Source organism: Peromyscus eremicus, chromosome X (genome assembly GCF_949786415.1).
Source record: "Peromyscus eremicus chromosome X, PerEre_H2_v1, whole genome shotgun sequence".
In the NCBI taxonomy this organism is placed as follows: domain Eukaryota; kingdom Metazoa; phylum Chordata; class Mammalia; order Rodentia; family Cricetidae; genus Peromyscus; species Peromyscus eremicus.
This window is the reverse complement of record NC_081439.1, coordinates 129564714-129591011: the sequence shown is the minus strand read 5'-3', so window position 1 is coordinate 129591011 and position 26298 is coordinate 129564714.

The following is a 26298-nucleotide window of genomic DNA, read 5'->3' as shown; positions in this document are numbered from 1 at the left end:
AACATGGTTGCAGAAGGAGCAGAGCTAGGTACGTGAACTGGAAGAGTCGGATCTGCTTAGTGGCCTCAGCCAAATATACTCCCTAGATTCTATCCAGCTTCTTTGAGTGATTTTTCCCCTTCCATAGTGCAATGATCTAAATTGCAACATAGACATTGTTACGATAATATTGTCTTAGTTCTCATTCAGATTTCTCAAGGTTTTCCATGCAAACATCTTTTTGTTTGGGGTTTTTGATAAGATTTAACTAAGGAGCTCTGGCTGGTCTAGTACTTGTTATTTAACCTGCCTCTGCCTCGCATATGCTGGGATTAAAGATCTACACCACCACTTCCAGCCAAGCTGATTCACATGAAATTTATTTTTTGTATTGTTTTTCCAAATTGCACCATCAGGTATTTCATTACTGTTAACTGAGTATACCCTTCACTGAGTCCAGTGAGCTTGAAGAGGGTCAGACCCACTCTCTTCCAGAAATCCCCTGCTTTGTATTGGAGATTTGGTTCCAATCTGACTGTCAAGTACCATTCCAAATATGGTATAATTTTTATTAGAAATGCATGAAATTTACACATCAACTTGGAAGAGAATGATTATTTATATTGTTAAGAATTCCAGTACATATGCACATTTTTTATTTACTTAAGACTTTTTTGTTTGTTTGTTATCTGTTTTTAATAACATATTATCAGAACAAAATGACAAACACTTCTCCAACATGGATTTATAATCATTACTGTAAACAACCATAATTTAAGTGAAATTAACACATTGAGCAAAGTAAAGAAATCTAAAGAGCTTTAAACCAACAGCATTATTTTTTTCTTAATTAAGTCATTTGTATGAGTAGGAGGCTATAAGCAAAGCACAATGCCTGGACTCAGGATTGCTTAATTTAATCTTAGTCCTGACTTTAATTAGCTGCATATAGTGAGCATACCAGTGACTTGACAGTTTTCATCCTAATGTGGACCATATCTAAATTTGATCATCAAAGGCATGATCCTTCCCTAAAGGATGATTCAGTTGAATTGACATATGTAGTTCATTTCTGTGTTTTATGTTTCTATGAGCTCATGGAGGTTGACAAATTTGATTGTTGGCTATTCAGAGCATCTGCTCCATAGTGTTGGGTTAATGAATGTATGATAATTTACCCATTATGACATTGGCTTGCTTGGTAGACATATGAGTTGCTTCCAGTTTTGACATTGTACATATCACAGCATTTATCATGAAGATGTCTGTATTCTGCACAGTGGCAGGTATCTCTTTGGGTTTATAGCCTACTACTGATTTATAAGATATAAAACTCCTTCACTTTATTAGGCAATATCAATAAATTCTCTATAGTATTTCCATAAAAATCTACAAAGCTGCAAAGAAAGAGCAAGCATTTCTTTGAACCACATCTTTCTCTTTGCCAGAACTTGAAAACTCAGCAACCACAATGACTAAATGGTACCCAGCTGGAAATGTCGGTTTAATTTCCATTTCCTTAATATATACCAAGTTTGGGAACTTTCCTTAGCAATGACATTCCAGTTCAATTCATGTTCCTATTCTTTTTTTATATTTGTCCTTTGATGTGTATAACACACAACTAACAAATATTTGTATTTTGTTTTTTTAAAGTTTGTCTATAATTACTTATCCATAAAGGTTTGATACTTATTTTGTAAGATTTCGTCATCAGTGCTAAACCAATTTGATGGTGAGTATAAATGTTGATTTTTTTAAAGTTATATTTTCATTTTTCTTTCTGGATGATATAAATGTAGCTGAAATTGCTGAATGTTTTAGTCCAAATATTCAAGGAACAATTTAATTGTTCATAATTGTTCATTAAAAATTTTTACTATAAAATGTGAATATGATAGTTTATTTATTTATTTTTCAACATTCTAATATTTAATAAGTATACTCCTGCAATTAAATCTAACATGCTGATGACACACTATGAGATTTTTAACTTCCTGTGTTTGTCAGCTAATCCTCCACCAGAGGATTTGCATTTGTGTTTCTGACTGAGCTTCATCTATACTACTTTGTCTCTGTACTTTGGGTCTATTTTCACATTCTGGCCAGGCATTTACTTAAGATTTTAAGAATATTCTTGTATATCTCTTCTTTCATTTATTCTTTGTTTGTTTGTTTATTTATTTATTTATTGCTTGATTGATTGATTGATTGGTTTTTCGAGACAGAGTTTCTCTGTGTAGCTTTGCTCCTGGAACTCACTCTGTAGCCCAGGCTGGCCTCGAACTCACAGAGATCCACCTGCCTCTGCCTCCCGAGTGCTGGGATTAAAGACATGCACCACCACTGCCCAGCTATTCTTTGTATTTTTGATGTTATAATTTTTCACTGAAAATGTATAATTATTACAATTATTATTGCATTAATGTAAGACTTAAGTAAAGTGATAGCGTATAAACTAAAATACACAAATACCCAAAACCTGCTGATATTATAACTTGTCAGTAAGTAGTATTTACAATCACAATATAAAATATATGCAACAGAAATTATAGAGCAACATATAGTTTAGTTAATATAAAGCAGTAACAAGAGCAACAGGGGAAAATTAGAATACTCACACAAGAAGAAGCAATAAAACCAGGCATGGTGGTGCACACAAGCAATCCCAGCACCTGATAAGAACTTTAAGGTCATCTTCAGCTACATACCTAATTTGAGGTAATTCTGGACTATGGGATAAAAGCAAACAAAAGTAGTGATAAGTAAAAAAACATAAACAATAAAAGGTCAACATTACTAGGAAACAAGTAAGATGGTTCTCACATACAAGTCTGGCAAATATTTTACATTTTTTTTTCTTCACAGTGTTATGAGAGGAGGAAATATCTGCCTCAGAAAAGAGAGGTGTAAGTAAGCATGCTCATAGAACATTTGACCAAGTGTACTGTTCTGCTTCTGGACTTTTGTTTTAAGGAAGTCATTAGGCTAGCATGCCTCACTTTTCTTGGTTTCAAAATGAGGGAAACAGTGCCTCCTGGTGTAGCTGTTGGCACCAATGAGGCCATTCCCTGTGATGAGGCTTTGGGAAAATTCCAAAAAGGCACCTGTACTTGGTAAGACATGCTTCTTGTCCAGACCAAGGTCCAGGCCTTGGTAGGGGCAGTCCTCCTGAACCAATATGACACCTGGCTAACATCTCTGCTAAGTACCTTATAAGACAATCCTGAGACCACGTAAAATCCTTAGCAAATCTGTCTATGGTGAATATTGTCTATCACTATCCCCTGGAAATGACCTAAATATGCAGTAGCATGTTTATTGTCTGTCATTTTTCTAAAACAGTGTCTCCTTCTGCATCCCAGGCTGGCCTAGAATTCCCTATGTAGCCCAGGCTGGCCTCAAACTTGCTACTGATCATCCTGCCTCAGTCTCCCAAATGCTGAGATTACAGGTGGGAGCCATCATGCATGACTTTAAATTCTCATTTCAAAAAGATTAATGATATTGAGAAATTCTCAGCATCAAGATTTTAAAAATCAAGATCCAAACTAGATAATTTTGTAAAAATCCCAGTACATTTACAGACATATAGGCATATGTGTGTATGTATATGTACATATATGTATGTATGTATGTAAAGGTTTACAATAGTTTGCATTGCTTTTTTTTTCTTAAAGGAACTAGTTCCCTGGATGCAAGAAAATGGGAAAAATGTTTCTTAGGATGTAAGATATTTATTGGAATTCAACAGTACAAAGCAGGTCTAGCCAGCAGGCAACAGAATAGACATTTTAAAGAACTTTCAGAATCAAAACAGCTAGATTGAAATCTCATCAACTTACTGTGTGATCTTAGCAAGATACTTAACTTCTCTGTGCTTCTGAATTCTCCTTTGTGAAATGAGCAGATTCCAGATCTCACCCACCCCTGGAGTTACTCAGCATAGAATTATAAGGCAGAGTAAGCCTGTGGAAGGGTTATGTTGGTTCTAGGAAGCATTGTCCTCTTCTTGTCTACCACATGTGGCAAATTCTCTATTGGAAGCATGTTGGGGCTCAGATGTGGACTCTTGAGGATGGAGAGGCTAAGTTAGCAGGTGAGGTGGTCTGAAGACTCCATCCCTGGGTTCTAGGTCCAGTAGGACTGCAGTCTTTTGTCTCATTGGCAGTAATAGCTGCAATTTTCTCATCTCTTCATCTCAGACATGAGGATAATGGGCCTGCTGCCCTCCCTCCTAGGGCCCACAGTTGCTGTGAGGCTCAAATGAGATAAAAGCAGGGACCTAATTGTGTGAAGCATGGGTGATTAGTCTCTGAAAGGCCCACTGAATATGTTTGCATAAAAACTCCTGCAATTTTGTACTCAAAGGGTGTTCTTTTCCATATTATCTTTTGTCGCATCCGCCTCGACCAGCAAGGAAGACGCAACACTAGGCTCTTCTCCAAGCAGTTTATTCAGGAACCTTGAGACAATCTTCTGACCCCAGGGAGAGCCAACCCACAACCTAAATAGCCTCTGGGTAGCCTACCCCAGTCTGCCATGTGGGTACTGTGGATAGGTCCAGGTACGTGGAAGCAAGCCAGATCCTAGCCTTAGCCAAATAAGGAGTTGTTTATCACAGAGAGCACTCACTGTCGGGAGGGTGGAAGGCGGAAGCCAGCGCCATCTTTGAGGTGCTGCTGCATGCAGCTCTCTACAATCTTTCTCCTCTCTGCACCCCCCCATGCAGTTATGTGGCTCCAAAGCCTGTAACACCCAGTTACAAGGGATCACAATTCTCTCCAGCAAGAAGGAACAGGTTCTTTCTCTCTGTATCTCTTTCCTTCAGTCTCATAGTTTACAACCAAAGATGTGTCTTATTCATCCTCTTTTTTGCACCCTAACCCCCACATCCTGGCACTATCCCATGGTAGTACCTCTCCAAGTGATGTATCTTGTGCTCTTTCCCTGGATACATGCCACTGTCCCTAGCCTGCCTTGAGGAGGAACAGAGGGAATAGATATGGCACTGCCTAGCATGGAGTGCCACCCCAAGGCACTGAGTACCCACAGCAATAGGCACAGCAGCCCAGAAACCCACCAGCACAACTCCATGCCCTTTCTCTGGTTTCACTGACTTATTTGGTCCCTTGAATGACAGAATTGAATCTATTTACAAAAATTCTCTATAAGCAGGTTTCTTGGAGGACTGCTTTCTATAGTAAAATCATGGGACAGACTGTAGATGCTTCTTTTCTCAGGGGAATCTGTGATTTACACTGGGCCTCATGCTTGGCCTATGTAAGGAGAGGGGTTTGAGTATCATAAAACAAAAAAACATCCCATCTTCAGGTGTGGTGGTATTGTGTTCCCCAAAATACTGTGTACCCTAATAAACTTATCTGGGGTCAGAGAACAGAACAGCCACTAGATATAGAGGACAGAAAATGGTGGCACACACGCCTTTAATCCTATCAGTTGGGAGGCAGAGATCCATCTGGATCTCTGTGAGTTTAAAGCCACACTGGAAACAGCCAAGCATGGTGACTCACACCTTTAATCCCAGGAAGTGAGCCTTTAATTCCAGGAAGTGAGGGCAGAAAGCAGAAAGGTATATAAGATGTGAAAACCAGGAACTAGGTAGGTTAAGCTTTTAAGCTTTTGAACAGCACAGTTCAGCTGAGAGGCATCCAGTCTGAGGAAACAGGATCAGCTAAGGAATTGGCAAGGTGAGGTGGCTGTGGCTTGTTCTGTCTCTCTGATCTTTCAGCATTCACCCCAATACTTGGCTCCAGGTTTGTTCTTATTAATAAGACCATTTAACAATTCGTGTTACATTCGGGAGCTAAGGGATAGATAATAACCAAGAACTATTGGGCACCTGGGAGGGACCCAAACTGTTTCTGGGCTATTGACATTCTTTTTTAAATTACTCTCTCTCTCTGTCTCTGTCTCTGTCTCTGTCTCTCTCTCTCTGTGCATGTGTGTGTCTCTGTCTCTCTCTGTCTCTCTGTCTCTCTGTCTCTCTCTCTCAGTGTGTGTGTGTGTGTGTGTGTGTGTGTGTGTGTGTGTGTGTGTGTGTGTGTGGTGTATGTTCCACACGTGTGGAAGTCAAGAGACAACATTTTTTTATCCCCTTCCACCAAGTGAGTCCAGGGGCTTGAACTCAGATAGTCTGGCTTGGGGGCAAGCACCTTTACTCTAAGCCATCTCTCTAGCTCAAGGCTATTCATTTTCTGAGCGTGGCATTGATAGGAAGAGAACCTGTCCCTAAACTATCACCAGGCTGTTGGAATCACCGAAACTGGCCTCAGCAATTTCCTAAGGTCTTAAGACTAACAGTGGTGTGAGATTCCAAATTGGCAGAAAGGAAACTCATAAAACACTCCTACTTTTATGGAACTTGGGGTCTTCAACTTGGGCATACCGAGCACCTCTTGATAGAGCAAGCTCCACAATTTTTTAAGCAAACACTTTGAATGCTTCCAATAAGCAAGGACTGTTCTAGATGCCTTACAACCTTGAGCTGCCCATTGAATGCAAGTAACGCTGATACACACAACGTAAGGTCCTGCCCTTTCCTGGCTAAAAAGATTCAGTATAGTGCTATGTATGAAGCCTGGGCAGGATTTCAGGATCTGAGTGACAACTATAAAGTGGCCAATGTGCCAATGTTACACTTAGAAGTCCAGTAAGAGTCGGGCGGTGGTGGCGCACACCTTTAATCCCAGCACTTGGGAGGGAGAGGCAGGCAGATCTCTGTGAGTTCGAGGCCAGCCTGGTCTCCAAAGTGAGTTCCAGTAAAGGCACAAAGCTACACAGAGAAACCCTGTCTCGAAAAACCAAAAAAAAAAAAAAAAAAAAAAACTCCAGTAAGCCCTGACCCTCTTAGCAAAAATGTGTGAAATCCCCAAGGTGCAATCTGAGAGCTGTAGTGTGAAAAATACCAGACAAAACACTGGCTGAGAGATACTTAGCTGCACACGAGAGACAGTGTGCTTCTGTCTATTCAAGAAGCCCAAACAAAAACAATGTCCCATCTGAGAGTGTCTCCTCTGACTTAAATATGCTGAGCTTTGCTCCTATGTTTATTGTCTAAATTTTGCAAAACTTATATGCATGGAATTTGTGGTGGGAAAATAAGTTTCATTGCCTTGGTAAGCAAAGATGAAGGAAAAGGGGAGAGGAGAGGAGAGGAGAGGAGAGGGAAAATCAAGATTAAGATTCACTGGCTCCACTGGGTCTGAGGTCACTGACTCCCTGCATTTCTCTTCTCTGAGTCTCCTTGTCCCTGTCTGAAAAAGAAGGACGGCTGACTGAACCATCTTAGGCAAGCTTCAAGTAGCTATAATTAAAGAACAGGTCATACAAGTGGGGGAAAGGGAAATTACCCTAAAGATATGTCCAGTATCTGGGTAAGAGTTCAGAAAGTTGAGCCAGCATGATGGTGCATGCCTTTAATCCCAGTAGAGGAAGGTGAATCTCTGAGATCGAGGCCAGCCTGGTCTACAAAGTGAGTTCCAGGACAGCCAGGGCTACACAGAAATATCCTGTCTCAAAACAAAACAAAACAAAACAAAACAAAACAAACAAACAAACAACGAACAACAAAAGAGAGTATAGTAGGTTGGAAAGAACATGTAAGTACATTTATTTAAATTTATTAAATCAGCTTACATTAAAATAGTAACAAGAATGGTCTCACTCCCAAGAACCTGAAAACCCAGTAGTTGGGTCAGTAGTCACAGCAGCCCCACAGTGGCTTTCTTAGACTAGAGAGGCCCACACCACTGTAGTTGCTCAGTCCATGAGGCTGGGCTCCTCAGCAGTCCCATATCTTACATCAACAACCTGGAAGGTCCTGAAGATCCTCTGGTCCTTAGTTCTGGATAGAAGCCTGGAAACACTGATTCTATTAACAGCAAAGGAATCAGTAGCAGCAGCAGAGTATATCAACTTGGAAGCAACGGGAAGGCCAAGAAAGCAAATGGGGAATAATCTTCCTTCTGCCATGCTCTTTTGAAAATCTGAGCTACTGTCAGACAGCATTGCCTGCACTGGGATGGTTCTTCATATATTAATTAAGGCAATCAGAATAGTTTTTCAATTGAGGCACCCAGCTCAAGTGACCCTAACTTATGAAAAATTGACATTAATAAAACAACCAACATAATTTACCCCTTGTCAATCTGACACACAAACACATCACTTTAAGCACCATAACCTTGTGCAGGCACAGACATATAAATAATAAAAAAAACTTAGAAAATATAACCTTTCCCCTAATTCTCATGTTTATTTCATAATATGAAATATAGTCCACTTTAACAGGTCTCCTGAATCCTTAAAAATCCTGTCTGTAGACTGGGTGAATTATTATGTTACTGGAGTTAGAATCAGAGCCTGGTCCCTGAGGGTCCTAACAAGCCAGGTTCAGTCACTGGTCTCCAATAATGCAATAAAAAACACAGTAGTGAAAAGTGGAAAAGGGGAATGGTTTAGTTATTCAATGTGGTTAAGTTGGGAACAAGAAAAAGAGGTACAGCAACACCACCATTAATTTGTCTGAGGATCTAGACTCAAGGGTTAGGTTTAAACAGAAAAAGAGGAATGCAAAATTAAGTAATCCAGGTCAAGGTATGGTCCCTCTGTCATCCACCTATCATTGTCTCAGCTCCAGACTCTCCTGCAAAGTGGTCAGACAAGTCAGAAGTGTGTGAAATGTCTTTCTGAGAGACAAGCTCCATCTCTGGCTGTCATCAGACTCCTGGCTTTTTTCTTCTCCCAGCCTGAGATTCCTAGGGCAAATTCCATTCCTTAGGGGACTGTTGTCTCAAAAGTCTGAGAGCTAAAGAGAGGGGTACAAATATCTCTCTGTAGAATATCCTCATACCCTTCCAGGTGTTTGCAAATATGGTTGAAATAGCCATATGACTCAGAACAATCTAGCAACTCAATTCAGATCCTATATAAACATTGATGGCATTGTCTACAGAAGCTGCTGAAAAGCATACTTTTAAAAAATAGGCAGATCTATAAAGAACTGACATGAAAACATCCATGACGTATTGTTTAGAGAGAAAAGCAAGCCATGGCACAGTGTATAGTGTGATCCTGTTTATATGAAATCATACATAAATGTGTTTATATATGCACACTAGAGTCTGGAAATATATATGCAACCTGCTTGCAGCTGAATTCTCTGGGGAAGGGAGTGATGAGAGGGAAAGCCTCTAGACACTCACTTCTGTCTGGTTTGAATTTTTGTAATAAGCCTACATTACTCTTGCAATTTAAAAACTCCAAGGAAGTAAATGAATAGAGGCAAAAGAAGAGGCAGGACAGATAATTCTATGTTGAAATGAAAATAAAATATAAGCTAAGGAGGAAAAAGAAATATCACACAGCCACAGATAGTGCAGGCTCCTCTGAGATAACCACTGCTGATATTTTGTTGTGAAGCATAATTAGCTTCTGCTCTGTGAAATAGAGACATAATTTTGTCCACAAAGATGAATTCTATTGTACATACAATTGTAGCAGGAATTTTAGAATGTCTTATTAACGAAATCAAACCTGAGGCCAGTTTTTAGGGTGAAATGTTGGATGGTCAGAGAGACAGAACAAACCACAGCTTCCTCACTTCACCAGTTCCTCAGCTGGTCTTGTTTCCTTAGACTGGAAGCCTCTGTGTCCTCATCCAGAATGAATCTCAGCTGAACTGTGCTGCTCCAAAGCCTGAAAGCTTAATCAAGCCAAATGCTTAACCAGCCAAATGCTCTAGTTTCTGGTCTTCACGCCTTATATACCTTTCTGCTTTCTACCACCACTCCCTGGGATTAAAGGCTTGCTTTCTTGGATTAAAGGCGTGATGAGTCACCATGTCTGGCAGTATCCTCGAACACAAGGATTTCTGCCTCTGGTATGCTAGGATTAAAGGTGTGTGCTACCACTGCCTATCTTTTATGTTTAATATTGTGGCTGCTCTGTATCTGACCCCAGATAAGTTTATTAGCATGCACAATATTTGGGGGAACACAATACCACATACAGTTTTTTTCTGATGTGCTTTTCCTACCTAATAATATAGCATGAACATCTTCCCTAGTCTTATGCCTCCCATAATTTAAAAATTGCTATAGACTTATTTAGGTTGTTTCCTTTTCATGTATGTATTAAAAAGCAAGGCTACTATGAGGTGTAAAACAGTTACATTCTCGCACGCATTATGTCCTTAGGCTGAATTCATAAAGGCATTGGAAGGGGCCTGCTCAATGTATCATAAAACCTTCTATGAGTTAACTCTACTCTGAAATTTTTGTTCCTTTGATAGTTGAGAAAAATACAGTGTCTATGTGGTTTTAATTATCATAACTTGATTGTGTCTAAGGCTGAACATTTTATGGTGTTTCTCAGTAATCTGTCTTTTGATGAGTTATTTATTCATGTATTTTTTCCCAAACCTCCCACTGAGGTGTTTGGCTTTACCTATTGATTTATAAAGCATCTTGTATATTAAGGACATTAATCACTGTCTCTCTAGTATGTGGTGATTTTCCAGGTTACTTGTTATGCTACCCTGGCTTTTAACTTTAGCTATGACTTTTCTTAATGCACAAATTTTGAAAGCAGATTTTTTTCCTGTCCCTTCTAGTGTGACTCTGTACTCTTTGGTTCATGTGAATGTTATTTGTGTGCATGGTGCCTTTTTTTGGAATTATCTAGCTAACTATCCCAACACTCACACTGATGGTCCCTCCACTTGGATTCACTTGGGAATGTTATTATGTTTATCTCATCTAGTCAACAACTCTGTTTTGCAGGGGCTTACTCTCCTCATTCTACCACCTGGTGAAGACTAGAGGTTTGGAGGTAGCTTTCCAAGTCACAGTGTTCCTACATGTGTGTGGCTAGGAGTAAGAACGCAGTACAAGATTTATTGCTGATACATCTTTTTTTTTCTCTCCATTAAATTCTATTTTCTTTTTCTTTTTTTTAAAATTTTTATTTTGCAATACAATTCAGTTCTACATATCAGCCACAGATTCCCTTGTTCTCCCCCCTCCCGCCCCCCTCACCTTCCCCCCAGCCCACCCTCCATTCCAATCTCCTCCAGGGCAAAGCCTTCCCCACAGATTGAGATCAACCTGGTGGACTCAGTCCAGGTAGGTCCAGTCCCCTCCTCCCAGGCCGAGCCAAGGGACCCTGCATAGGCCCCAGGTTTCAAACAGCTGACTCATGCAATGAGCACAGGACCCGGTGCCACTGCCTGGATGCCTCCCAAACAGATCAGGCAATCAACTGTCTCACCCACTCAGAAGGCCTGATCCAGTTGGTGACCCCTCAGCCATTGGTTCATATTTCATGTGTTTCCGTTCGTTTGGCTATTTGTCTCTGTGCTTTATCCAACCTTGGTCTCAACAGTTCTCGCTCATATAAACCCTCCTCATTCTCGCTAAAAAAATCATCCTGAGTGAGGTATCCCAGACTCAGAAAGACAAACATGGTATGTACTCACTCATAGCAGGATACTAGATGTGGAACAAGGATGACTGGACTGCTACTCACATCACCAGGGAGGCTACCTGGAAAACAGGACCCCAAGAAAGACACAGGGATCGCCCAATGATGGAGAAATGGAATGAGATCTACATGAACAGCCTGGACATGAGTGCTGATACATCTTTAAGCCCCTGTTCAGAGGCTAAAACTCTCTGTCATGTGGCTGGCAGCCTCTAGGTGGCACTAAGGAGCTGATCAGTGCTGCCCAGAAGGTGCAGACCTAGGTAGGAAGGACAGGATCTTTGGGAGATCCAGATCTTTAGGCAGCTACAGGGAATCAGAGCAACAGAATGCTGGAAAAGGCGACCGCTCCGCAAGGCTACCTGCCTTACATCGCCAGAGTCTTTGGCACCAAACCACACTCTGAGGCTCCAGGGGCAAGATCATCAAGACTTACCCTAGGCTCTTCTTAAATAATCCTAGCAACAATTGAAACAGATTGTTGTAGGGATTTCCGTAGGGGAAGGACACTGAGGCAGAAACCATGGCTGTAGTCTCCATGTCTGAGGACCTTGGTACACAGCTTGAGAAACGCTTGTACAAATAAAGTAGTCAGTTTCAAAACTTCTATGTTGTGTTTTACAGTTGTAGCAAATGTGAGAACTTGTGGTGATATATTGTGTACCCTAATAAACTTGCCAAAGGGCCCAGGCAGGACCGCAGGGCCAGGTAGGACCAGAGAAACCTTCCAGCTACATTTGGCACCTAAACATGATGGCAAGAATTTCCACCTAAAACCTGAGAGAACTTACTAAAACGGAGCTAAGAACAGCTTCCTAGTTTGTATGTCTCATGGGGGCCCTGGTACAGAGACACTCTAGCATTCTAGCTTGAGCATAGCATGGTGGATTCCTACTGCAGTACACAGAGGTATCTCCAAGCCACTCAGTGCATGGCGGATTTAACTATTGCTAGTACAGACCAAAAAAAAAAAAAAAAAAAAGACTTCTGGGCTACACGCTACTTGATGGAGGCATAGACCCATTGCTTTCTGGGTTGGTGGTGAGCATGGCTCCCAGAGCTGGATATAAATGTACCTCTGCCATGTTGAAAACTCAAATGGGATGGAGCCAGCTTAGTTAGGTCCTAGCTACACTGCAGTTTAAATCAATGGTCAGAAAATGATTACAGGTACACAATAGACAGATTCAGATGGGAAAAAACTTTTAAATGGTTTACTATATATATACATATGTAGGTTTGGAAGAGAGAGGAAAAGCAATATAGACAGTTACATAAAGAAATAGTTTTAAAAAATAAAGTCTTTAAAGAGACAGTAAGAATAATCTGAAAAATGAACCATGTGACCATGTGAAGATGGTAATTACACAGAAAATCTGGATTGTGTTGTCTTTGGGATTTTTAACTGGAAAGAGACATTTGATTGTAAAGGCTGCTGAATTAAACTATATATATATATATTAAAGGCATCTTGACTTCAAAGTTTGGGTCTAAGGATATGTTGATTTGGAAAGGAGGCTCTGCTTTTGTTTCTACAGGAAGCAAGAGCTGTGGATTTCTTCTAGGTTAAGATGGATCAGATTTGATCAAGCAAGACCTCCTGACAATTGACAGATGGTATCTATCAACAAAAATTATAGCCAATCTTCCCAGGACTTGATCATTATCTTGAATTTTCTTAGAATCCCCATAAGATTAACAACACTCCCAATCAGCAGGAAGTAGCCTAGAACACTACACCCACATTCCCCCAAAATGGACTATGGATATTTGTCTTTGTTTAGGGGGTTGGATACAAATTGTTTAGTCATAGTCAATCTCTTTCTAAAAGAAGAAAGGGGGATATGATACAGAAATGTAGGATATAGATATGATAGGATAAAAGGGTAGATTATTGAATCTACTTTTAAAAAGCAACAACTCTTTTGAAATATTTTACATCTCTACAGATTTTAGTTTATTAGTACAAATTTAAAATTAATTTTGTCATACTGTATGTATATTTCTACTCTTGTTTAAGATATTATGTTTGTGCAATTAATTTAAAATTGTAAAATATAATTAAATATAGATTAATAGTCATCTATGATAATAAAACTAATAGTCATGTTAGTTAAGTTTTTCAGGTGTACAAAGGTATATTTCAATTAGGTAGGTAACCTTCAAACACTTCAAAGACCTACAGAATATAGCATTTAAAATGTTTTAAGAACTTAGACTTTTCTGGACAATGAGACATATCTGCTCCTGGTAGCACCAATCTACTTCAGAGAAGATGATGGGCACATGGAGTTTACTTTCTTTACGGCAAAAGTTAGCCATTTGGGCAAGAAACTGCTCTTGCCTGGACTGCTTGACAGTATGTTGTATAAACTGGACATGCAGGGCCCATAGGAAGGTGACCACTAAACTTTGCAAGGTGAGATGGTCCTTCAGGTTTCACAGAAGAAACTGCCAGATATTCTATAGGACACAAGGAGAAGTGACTGACAAACTTTGCCAGAATGGACAGAATAGTCCTTACAAGTTCCTGCTTCACTGAAAGCTATTCCAGAGACTCTAGGCTAAAGATAGATGCCTCATTGTTACAGAGGAACTTTGGATGATTGTTCAGGCAGCCAGATGTCTCTGTCATTTCTAGAATTATGGACATTGTTTGTAATAAATTTCCTGTTTACTCAGGTAATATATCCTTTTGGGGTCTTTGATGAGGTGAAGATTAGATAGTTATAGTTTTCTGTAGTCATGATAAAAGATAAATCAGATATAAAACTTTAGACTCACAAAAACAAGATAGATGATAGAATATTTTCTTTAATTTTGCCAAATTCAAATAGAGTAGATATTGTAACTGTAATTCTTGCTTGATAACTGTTTTGTTATATATAATTTTACTATGTTAAAGTTAAAACCATCAATTTTGATTAGACAGAAAAGAGAAAGTGCTGTGGAATGTCTTTCTGTATGCTGTGAATATGTGTCACTCCCATCAGATAATAAATAAAGCTGTTTTGGCCTATGGCAAGACAGCTTAGAGGCAGGCAGGAAATCCAAGCAGAGAGACAGAGAGAAGAAAGGAGAGTTGGAGGAGATACCTAGCCACCGCCCAAAGAGAAGCAAGATGCCAGTAGACTGGTAATGCCATGGCCACATGGCAAAACATATAGATTTATAGAAACTGATTAATTCAAGATGAAAGAGCTAGCTAGCAAGAAGTTGAAGTGCTGGGGATGTCTTTCTGTATGCTCTGAATGTGTTGCTCTGATTGATTGATAAATAAAATGCTGATTGGCCAGTAGCCAGGCAGGAAGTACAGTGTAGGCATGATAAGGAAAGAGGAGAATCCTGGGAACAGGAAGGCTGAGTCAGGAGTTGCCAGCCAGACACAGAGGAAGCAAGATGTAAAAGTACTGGTAAGCCACAAGCCACGTGGCAACTTATAGATTAATAGAAATGGGCTGATTTAAGATGTAAGAACTAGATAACAAGAAGCCTGCTACAACCATACAGTTTATAAGTAATATAAGTCTCTGTGTGTTTACTTGGGTCCAAGCGGCTTCAGGACTGGTGGGTGAGAGAGATTTGTCCTGATCTCAGGGCCCGAGCAGGACTAGAGAAAACTCCAACTACACTGAAGCTATAGGCTATACAGTTTGTAATTAATATAAGCCTCTGAGTAATTATTTTATAAGCAGCTGTGGGACTGCAGGTGGAAGAGATTCATCTGGACTACTAGGCAAGGCAGCACTGGAGAAATTTTCATCTACATTACCTTATCCCCATTATTGTGCTACAAATTCATCCAGGTGACACTCAGAAAAGAGAAGAGGAATGAATCAGGCACAGTCTTCCATGTGACTGGCAATATAGGGTACATGCTAAGAAGGAGTAGGGAGTAAAGCCTGGGGAGTGCTGGATATGCTGCTCAAGTCTCAAGAGAGCACATCCTCCTGCAGATCCTAAGAGGGACTGGCCAAAGAAGAGTGTATTAGTACTCTGCAGATATTTTGAGAACTCCCCCTGGCTGCAGGGAAAATGCAAAGCAGGAGAAATAAGAAAGACCAGAACTAAACACAGAAAGACAAAAACCACATTCTTTCACTAATATGTGAATCCTAGCCTCTACATCTACGCATATAAACAGATATAAGTGTAGGTAAAGCCTACAAGTCTAAAAGAGTGACCAAGAGTGGGTAAAAACAGATGATGAGGAAGGATGAGGTGTGTAAAGAACACATGAGGCTCAAAGGAAGAAAATAGACTGTGGAGAGGGAGGCTAAAAGGAGGGATCAGCGGTGACAAGAGCTGAGGGTAAGTGAGAGAAAGTAAAAGGAAATAGAATCACTAAAATACACTTTGTTTGAAAATGTCAGAATGATATCTATCTCACTATATACTAATATAATATTTAGAAAATATGTACTTAAAAATGAACAGTCTGTAGTCTATTGCCATTTCCCAAGCAGAAGACTAAAGCACCTCAGGGTGGACTCAAGATACATTTTGAAAGTATCCTTGTGACTTACTGATGGATATAATCTGTAGGGTGCAGAAAATAGAAGCCATCAAGGGTGGAACCTAACTTTTGTCCCAAATATGGCTAAGAAACTTCAGGGAAGGAGTGGATTTGATGAAATGTTTCATGTCCATTATTAGATTGACTTCTACCAACCCATAAAGTAGCTAACATAATATCAGGCCTGTTTGCAAGATGAGAAATTAAATCTAGGGGAATAATCTGAGTGGGTCACATGGTAAGTTAGCAAATGCAGGAAAACCTGGCAAAGTTGGGCTCACTAGTCTATGGTCAGTGTTCTTTTTAAAATTAAATTTCTTTTTTTAAACTTTTTTACATGAACAATGCATTTACATTATTTCTACTCCTATCTCCCCTCCAACTCCTCTGGTGTCCCCTACCATTCTCTCTCAAATTACTATAGGGGTGTGTGTGTGTGTGTGTGTGTGTGTGTGTGTGTGTGTGTGTGTGTTTAGGTTTGACCACTTAGAATTTGATAACATATCATGGGGCTTATCCCTGGAGAAAAATGTTTCCACATATAGCCATTGAATTTCATCTAGGGATGCAACCTTGTAAAATTTCTTCTATCCACATTGGCATGTCAACTGGTGTTGTCATTATGCAGGTCTTGTTTAAGTAATGATATTATTGAAATTTTATGGGTTCAGCATCCTTGTCATGTCTGGAAGATACTAGCTAGCAGCAGATGTCTTGGTCCTCCAGCTCTTAGAATCATCTCACCTCCTCTTCCATTATTTTCCCTGAGCCTTACATTTAGAGATTTTGTTGTAGGTGTATCAATTGGGGTTGGTAACCCTGCAGTCAGTAAGCTGTTCTATAAGATTTGAACAGTTGTGAATCTCTGTAATAAGAGTATTAAGGAGACTATTATAAGACACATGTGCTGCAAAAAAATGAAGCTTCTTTGATGAGTGTTGAGAAGTGCACTCATCTGTGGGTTTGAGGACAAAATCAGTGTTCTTCATCCTTAGGCTGATATGGCCTCTTTATACTAATGTGCTTGGAAATGAGGACTTGATTTCACACAGAAAGACAAAAACCACATTCTTTCATTAATATGTGAATCCTAGCCTCTACATTTATGCATATAAACAGATATAAGTGTGAGTAAAGCCTACAAGTCTAAAAGAGTGACCAAGAGTGGGTAAAAACAGATGATGAGGAAGGATGAGGTGTGTAAAGAACACATGAGGTGAAATGGGAACTGACAGTCAGGCTAGCTCTGGGACATTGGATATATAGGATTTCCTGCAATGTTGGCTGTAGTAGGAATGTGTGGCTCCTGCAACTAGCTCCAAGGGGCCTCTGTAGCTAGAGTTTTCCTGCCTGGCCCACAGTTAGGACAAATCTCTGACACCCGCCAGTCCCACAGCTGCTCAGACCCAACCAAGTAAACACAGAGACTTATATTGCTTACAAACTGTATGGCCATGGCAGGTTTCTTGCTAACTGTTCTTATATCTTAAATTAATCCATTTCTATAAATCTATACCTTGCCACATGGCTCGTGGCTTACCAGCATCTTCACATGCGGCTTGTCATCATGGCAGCTGGCAGTGTCTCCCTCTCAGCCTTCCACTTCCCAGAATTCTTCTCCTTGTCCCGCCTATACTTCCTGCCTAGCCAATGGCCAATCAGTGATTTATTTACTGACCAATCAGCAACACACTTGACATACAGACCATCTCACAGCACTTCCCCTTTTCTTTTTTTAAAAAGAAAGGTTTTAACCTTTGCATATCTCCAAAGTCAGCTTGGTATATTTGGGAATTTGGGCGTAGTTTCTCTTACTACTTCCTGCTGGAGGGGGGTGCTGTATCTTATGGGGACACAAAGAATATTTTAGGATTATGGAGTAGTCCATGAGCGTGTATCGTCTGAGCCAGTTGCCTTGAAACGGTTCTGGATGTTGGATCATCTGGGCCATGGTGTCATCGGAGACCTTTCAGGGGGTCTTGGCTGGTCAAACCTGATGTATCTTAATCTTGAACAAATCCATAGCCTTTGGCTTTCTGTGGGAACAAAAGAGAATCTTTTTCAAAGCAACATATCCTTATATCCAAATTTTGAAGTTAAGGTACCTTTAAAATATACATTTTGGCATAACTCAACAGCTTTTACAATCAAATGTTTTTCTGCAGTTAAAAATCTCAAAGACAACACAATCCAGATTCTCTGTGTAATATCCATTTTTACATGGCTTATTTTTTATACTACCTTTACTGTCTCTTTAAAGACTTTATTTTTAAAAACTATTCTTTTATATAACTGTATATATTCCTTTTTCTCTCTCTTTTAAGCCTACGTACATTTTTACACACATTGTAAACTATTACATCTGAATCTGTCTTATTGTGCATCTATTGCTTTAAACTGCAGCAGCTGTGGCTGCTGGCTCCGCCCACTTCAGCTTCCCAACATGGTGGTAGTACGTTTTCTGCCAGCTCTGGGAGCCATCAACTCTCAGAAATAGTGGGTCTATGATTCTATCAAAGCAGCATGTAGCCCAGAAACCTCTTTTTTTTTGTACTAGCAAAGGCTAAATCCACCACACAGCTTAATGTGCCACTTGCAGAGGCCTCATTCCCGCCATACTACAGGTCGAGCATGCACGCTAGGAACTCACTGGTAGCTCAAACCGGCAGCTGTCGCTCATTTGAGAGAGACAATTAGGAAGCTATTTTTAGCTCCGTTTTAGAATCTTTTTTCTCAGGTTTTAGGTGGAAACTCTTGCCCCACATTGGGCACCATTTATTGCTGGAGAATTTCTCTCCAGCTCCCGCCACCAAGTCCCGCCAGTCCCAGAGCCCACTTATAAAATAAACACACAGACTCTTACATTATTTAAACTGCTTGGCCATTAGCTCAGGCCTGTCATTGTCTAGCTCTTACTCTTATATTTAGCCCATTTCTATTAATCTTTACTTTGCCATGTGGCTCATGGCTTACCGGTACTTTACATCTTCCTTGTCCTGGTGGCAGCTCCAGGCAGTCTCTCTCTTCCCTTCCTGTTCCCTCAATTCTCTTCTCTGTTAGTCCCGCCTATACTTCCTGTCTGGCTATTGGCCAATCAGTTTAAATAATGTAAGAGTCTGTGTGTTTATTTTATAAGTGGGCTCTGGGACTGGCGGGACTGGGTGGCGGGAGCTGGAGAGAAATTCTCCAGCAACAGGCCTCAGTGAGTATCCATTGTTAACAATGTTGCTATGTGTAAAGGGCACAGGAGTGGCATAAATGTATCAATTATTATCATCATTGAGCTGGTCTACAGGCTGTAGAGGGTAGCCATTCTAGCTTTGATCTGGAAGTTCCAACCCCCATTGAGGCTTCGGTAACTGTCACGCCTACAAGGTGGGCTGAGAGAGGACCCTGAAGACCCAAGATCCAGATGAGTCAGCTCTCTTGGTTCCTGGACCCTGGACGCTGGAGGTAGACAGAGCAGAGTTCTCCAGAGAACACCACTGGACTGTGCTACACCTTTCCCAGACACTGTTACCTATCCCTTCACTTGTAAGTTACCCCACAAAATAAACCTCCCTTTTAACTATGTGGAGTGGCATTAATAATTTCACCAATAACAGGCCATACACTTTACTCATCTAAAAGGATCATGATCTGATTCTCTTAACAAATGGCTCTTTCTCTCTTTTTGTGAGAGATGAAGATAAGGCAAGCAATGATTCACTATACCCTCATTAAATTAAGGTGAATTCCTTGAAGAATTCAGGACTCTCCACATGCCTGTCAGCAATCTAAGATCCCTCCTAAGGTAACAGACCATGGTATAAGAGGACTGCTGAATGCATGTGTGGAGTTAAGATAGAAAGGTGATTATTGAAATATCAGGAAATATATAAGATGGCAGATCATGCCTGTGGTCTTGGCACTTGTGAGGCTGAAGCAGAAGAACTGCTGCAAGTTCAAGATCAGCCTGGAGTTCATAGTTCCAATTGCTTTGGTTACATGGTGAGACCCTGTGTCCAAACAGAGAGGAAAAAGAGGAGGGGGAGGGGGAGGAGGAGGAGAAATCAAAGAGACAAGTATGTCAAGTTATCGTACTATAGCTTCTAAATGGGACATAACACACAGCTATGTTTTAAGATCTCTACCACAGCCACACACAGCCATAGAGGTATCAGGAACTTGAAACCCACAAAACATACTCAAATGTAGAAGCGCAAAAGGGTAAAAACTAGACACATGGAAATCTTGTGGAGTAACTCCTGTTTTCACTATAAGGTAGTTAAGAGTTCCTCTGGATAATGTCCCAAGCAGAAGGCCATCAGGAGATTGATGAGTCGCTGAAAGGGGATGGGGTTTGGGCCTGAAGGGTTACTTAACTAAAGCTGACATCCAATCTTCTAATTTCCTGCTTCTGGGGGAATGAATTTCTTGCCTGGCTGACACTTACTCCAATCTTCAGCCAAATAAAAAAGGGACAAACAACCCCACAATATTAGGAAGAAAAGGTCCAAGAAGTGAGATCTCAAAGGATTTAAGGCCTAAGCCACACAAGAATTCCTCAATTTGTCTAATTGCTCCCAGAATCCCTGTTTAAATTTGTGTCTGTCCAGAGGAAAAACTCGTGAATAATCACCACACAGGTGGCCCTTGTTCAGAGGAGGCATGGCTTCTTTGCTGCCCAGGAACACAATGCTGAAATTTTCACCATGTGCAATTGATTGTTGGAAACTAACATATGCATAGATAGCAAAAAAAAAAGGTCACACCTTTTATATGTACAGATGTTTGGATCCCCACTTTATGTTTCTGCCATAGTGTTATCCAAAATACTAACAAAAATAATTACAACTTGTGTATGTACATCTTGCTAGACTCATTGGTTTTCTATTGTATCAGTGTCATAACTAGTGCTGAAAAGATCAAGCAGCTTAGGTGCTAATTCAGCATGTAGTAAATGATTGTGGCTGCTGCTCAGGCTATCTGCCCCCTTGTTTTACAGACAAAGTGTTTTTACTGACACAGAACTTGTTTAAGCAATGATAAACATGCTTGTTTCTTCCACTTGGGTGTTCATATCACCAAGGGTTGTCATTCATCTCCATGGTGTTATCACAGGGCCACTCATACATTCTATGGTCCCTGATGTGAAGCAGCCATGTTCAGAGGCTCTTTTATTGTTTGGGGTTTGGTTTGGTTTTTGAGACAGGCACTTTCTCTATAGCCCAGGCTGGTCTTGAGATCACAATCTTCCTGCCCCAGCTTCCTCGGGGCTGATTTTACAGATGTATGCTATCATACCTATCCCAGAGGCTTTTAATAGAGAAATTGTGTGTTGTGTCCAAGCCTAGATTAGAGGCTCCTTCTTATTTATTTATTTATTTATTTATTTATTTATTTATTTATTTAATTTATTTATTTTGAGACAGGGTCTCACTGTGTAAACCTGACTGTCCTGGAACTCACTCTGTAGACCAGGCTGGTCTTGAACTCAGAGATCTACCTGCCTCTGCCTCCTGAGTGCTGGGCTCATGTGTGCCATAACATCTGGCTAGATACTCTTAATGGGAAAATTTTTCTCTATTTCTGTTGACACCATCAGAGCAAGATGGAAGCCCATGGCTGAACATGGTGCTATCCATGGTTAAACATGTACTGCCTATGAAAACCTTAGTGAACCCGAGTCTATAATTGAGTATTACTAAGAAGTGACATGAATAGTAAAAAGAAAGATTCAAAGGTATATAATTGAACCTTTCAGAAATTCATCTGCAATTGACACCCACATAACAAGAATTCATTAAAAACCACTTGTGGGATTACAGGGCTCAGGCCCGATAGCATGGTTCAGGCCAGAACACATGGCCAGAATCTCTTTGGCTTTCTCCTCTCTCCTGGTGGGTGGTGGGCTTTCTCTCTCTCTCTCTCTCTCTCTCTCTCTCTCTCTCTCTCTCTCTCTCTGGGTTCCCATCATGGACTGCCACTATTCCAGGTAGATGATTTGAAATTCTCTCGGACTTCTACTGTTCTATGCAGTTGACAGACTTGGTAAGTCAATTAAGATATCTTAAAAGGTGAAATTAGTTAAAAGAGAATTGTTTCCAACATTAAAAAATGTGAAACATTTTTATAAGGGAAGGAATTTGGTCTCTGTTTGATAACACATTAGGCAGTCTGAAAATGGAACAATTAAATGAGAGGATAATTAATGTTGATGGGATGTATGTAACATCAATTATGAATATGATTTGTTTAATCATTTTTATTTTTGTATTAAAAAGGTTGGTCAATTTAAGCACCAAGATAAAAGCTTTAGAAAAACCTGTTAAATTGAAGCATAAAGAAATTCAGAACCAGACAGAAAAATTCACAGGTGAATCTAACTCAGGATTGACTTTAGAAAAACGTGTTAAAATGACTTATAGAGAAATTCAGACCCAGACAGAAGAATTTAAAGATAAAACTATGTCAGGATTGCATTATATGGTTACAGAAAGACAGCGTGTTTTCAAACAACCAAACTTAATCTATCCGGTAACCTTATAGGACCTACCAGCTCAAGAGCATGTACAAGCTAATTGGACTCCCGTGGAAATGTTAGATTTAAGAAGACTTAAAGAAGCTATAGTATCATATGGCATGCATTCTCCATTTGTAAAGCAGATATTAAACTGGTGGTCAACTTGTAATAGAACTATCCCTCATGACTGGAAAGAGTTAATTATAGCTGTCCTAGAGGCCAGTCCACAGTTACAATGGAAAACATGGTTTAAAGATAAGGCTAAAACAATAGAACAACAAGTAGGAATAGAGGTGTGGAAATTTCCCAGGATTAGCTTCTTGGAGAAGGCGAATACACTGATATACAAAGACAATGTTTATATGATAACCAAACCTAAATTATATGCCACATGGCAGCCATTAGTGCATGGGACAGATTTTTAAAGAAGCAGGGAAGAAAATTGAATCATTTACGAGTTATACGAGGCCTAAAAGAATCCTTCATGTATTTCTTACAAAGGCTGACTTTAGCAATAAATAGAATGATACCAAATTCAGAAGCTAGACAGATAATAATTGAAACTTTGGCTTCTGAGAATGTGAATGCAGAATGTAAAAGAATAACCAGGCCATTAAAGGCCAGATCAGCACCCTTGGAGGATTGGATCAGGGACACAACTAATATTGAGTCTCATGACCATGAGATGTGGATAGGAGAGGTAATTTCAAAAGCTTTGAGGAAAAATAATGTCAGATGTTTTGGTTGTAGAAAACAAGGTCATTTGAAAAGGGAATATAAACAGGGCCTTCCTAGAAAGAATGTTTATTCAAGTAACAATGACAACAGAATGCCCCTCCCTTCTTGATTATGCAGAAGGTGTAGTAAGGGTAAACATTGGACTAACAAATATAGATCAGCAAAGGACAGACAACGTAATCCTTTGCCTCTGTCATTAGGAAATTCCCAGAGGGGCCTCATGCAGACCCCCACAACAAATTCAGTTCAGACTTTAACTGCCATCATAGAAGAACCCCTTTCTCAGAGAAATTAAATAACTAAATGCCTATTGGAATAAATAAAGCTGCTTGTGGTGATAGAACAGCTGTAGCAGAGAGAACAGGATATTCAGGAGAAACCGTAAAGCAAACTTTTTGGCAAACTTCTATAAATGAACAAAGACCAAAATTAAAAATATGAATAAATGATGTTCTCTTGGAAAGTAGACACAGGTATAGACGTTATAATACTTGCACCAGAATTTTGACATCCAAACTGGCCTCTTCAGGAGGTAAATGTTCTGCTGTTAGGAATTAGAACATTATCTCAAGTGAAACAGAGTGCTCAAATGTATAGGTCCAGAAGGACAGAGAGGAAAATTAAAGACATATGTGGCTAATATAGCCATGAAATTATGGGGCCGTGATCTATTACAACAATGGAACACTCATATTAACATTCCTCCAACATCAGAAACAAACCATAAACTAACATATGTTTCTGAGAGAAATATTAGGAGGTATTATTATAAAGAGCAGTCACTGGCCATCCAGATTGTACAAGAACAAGGCAAAACAACTACTGATCTTTCAAAGACACCAACAGCTCTACCTTTAAAATGGTTAACAGATAAGCTTGTATGGGTTCAGCAATGGCCTTTAACAACAGAGAAACTACAGGCCTTAGAAGAGCTGGTAGAAGAACAGTTAAATGCTCAGCATATTGAACAATCAACCAGCCCTTGGAATTCTCCTGCATTTGTAATTAAAAAGAAATCTGGTAAATGGAAAATGGTAACAGACCCAAGAGCAATTAACAAAGTAATTCATCCAATGGGCTCTCTACAATCTGGAATTTCATTGCCTACTTTATTACCTAAAGGATGGCCTCTTATAGTTATTGATTTAAAAGAATGTTTCTTTTCAATACCCTTGCAATAAAAGGACAGAGGAAGATTTGCCTTCATGGTGCCTACTTATAATAATTCTCATATGGTTAAGAGATATCCATGGAGGGTCCTCCCACAGGGAATGTTGAATAGCCAACCCTGTGCCAATGTTTTGTACAACAGTCATTGGAAGTAATATGCAAACAATTTCCTAAATCTATAATTTATCATTACATGGATGATATTTTACTAGCTGATTCAAATGCAGATACTTTAGAATGTTTGAAGAAGTAAAGAAAATTTTGCCTTGTTGGGGATTACAAATTGCTCCTGAAAAGATACAAAGAGGATATTCTATTAATTATTTAGGATATAAATAGATCCACAAAAAATTAGTCCCCAAAAGGTGCAAATTAGGAAAGATTGATTACAGACTCTTAATAACTTTCAAAAATTATTCAGAGACATTTTCCATCTACAAACTGTTGTTGAGGTAAAAAAAAAAAAAAAGAAAACCAAAAAAAAAAAAAACCGATGAACTGAGTAATTTTTTCAAAACCTTAGAAGGTGACAAGGACTTAAATAGTCCAAGATAATTATCAGCTGAAGCTGAGAGACATATTGGATAATAGAAAAAACTAAGCAATTAAGTCAGCCTATATACTTTAAATATGTGCTGACCTCAGAATGGAAACCAGGATCTGTGTTAACATTGAGGATGAGGTTTTGCTTTTGTTTCTACAGGAGAAGAAAAGCTATGGATACCATTAAAATGGATAAAGACTCAATTTGAACAAGAGAGACCTCTTAATTAGAAGAGATTTTAGTTCATCGACCAGCATGACCATCCAATTTAAACTAACTTATACCACTAACAAATACTTTTCATTTAATCAGATATAACTTGCCAAAAGGGAACCTCCCTAAAGTTAATCTTGGGGAAGGGTTTTTGTTTTTTGTCTTTCAGGAGAATGAAGGCTAAAGAATGTGCAGAACACTGGACAAATGAGACATCTGAAGAAAAAGGACAAATCGTCTAGAAAAAAATGTTCTAAGAAAAGGAGTAAATTGGCCTATTGGTATATCACATATAAAATTTCATAAGTTTTTCTAAATGTTTGTTTTTACTCTTTTCTACAGACAGTTAACAAAAATGGTCTTTATGTAGTCCCAGTTCAATTAAAAATTAAAGCTGGCTTTCTCCTTCTCTAAACCCAAGCATGTTTGTTAAAAGGAAAATGCAAAATCTCCGTATCATGTCAGAAAGAGCCATCTGATATGGGACAGAAGAAAACCAAAATTAAGGGACTGTTCTATTGCCACTAAATCTCAATTCCTTGGTTCTATTTTGATTCATTAAACTTTTCTGAAGGTATGAATTTTATATCAAAATTTATAAGATTAATAAATATATTTTAAACTTTTGTTATGATATTAATGGTCATATAGAGTACTAACTAATTCTAGAAAAAAGGCTTAATTTAGCTGCCTATACATGTTTTTGTGTTGGAGTTTCTATCAGTTTTATGCAAAGAATCATGACCAGGCCTAACAGAGAATTTGAAGTCTCCAGAAAGATGATGGGGCCCCACAATGACGATTCCACATGGAAAATAATAATACCACTAAGCTGACGAATATCACTCAAAGATCAGCTTTGGACTACAAACTTCTCAGAACAATTATAAGATGGCTAGCTAAAATGATCCAGCCTCACAGACTATTCAAGTGAGGACTTGAGATAACCCTACACTTTTGCATTATGCAGAGACAACAAGTGATACAGCTACCTTTCCCAGCACTTGACTATTAACCCAAAATTTTTTTCTTTTCAGGATTCTCTAAAGATGTCTTCACCCACAAACAACAGGAGGCAATTTTAAGAACATGATGAGCACATTCCCAAGAGGTGGGTGGGTGGGTTTT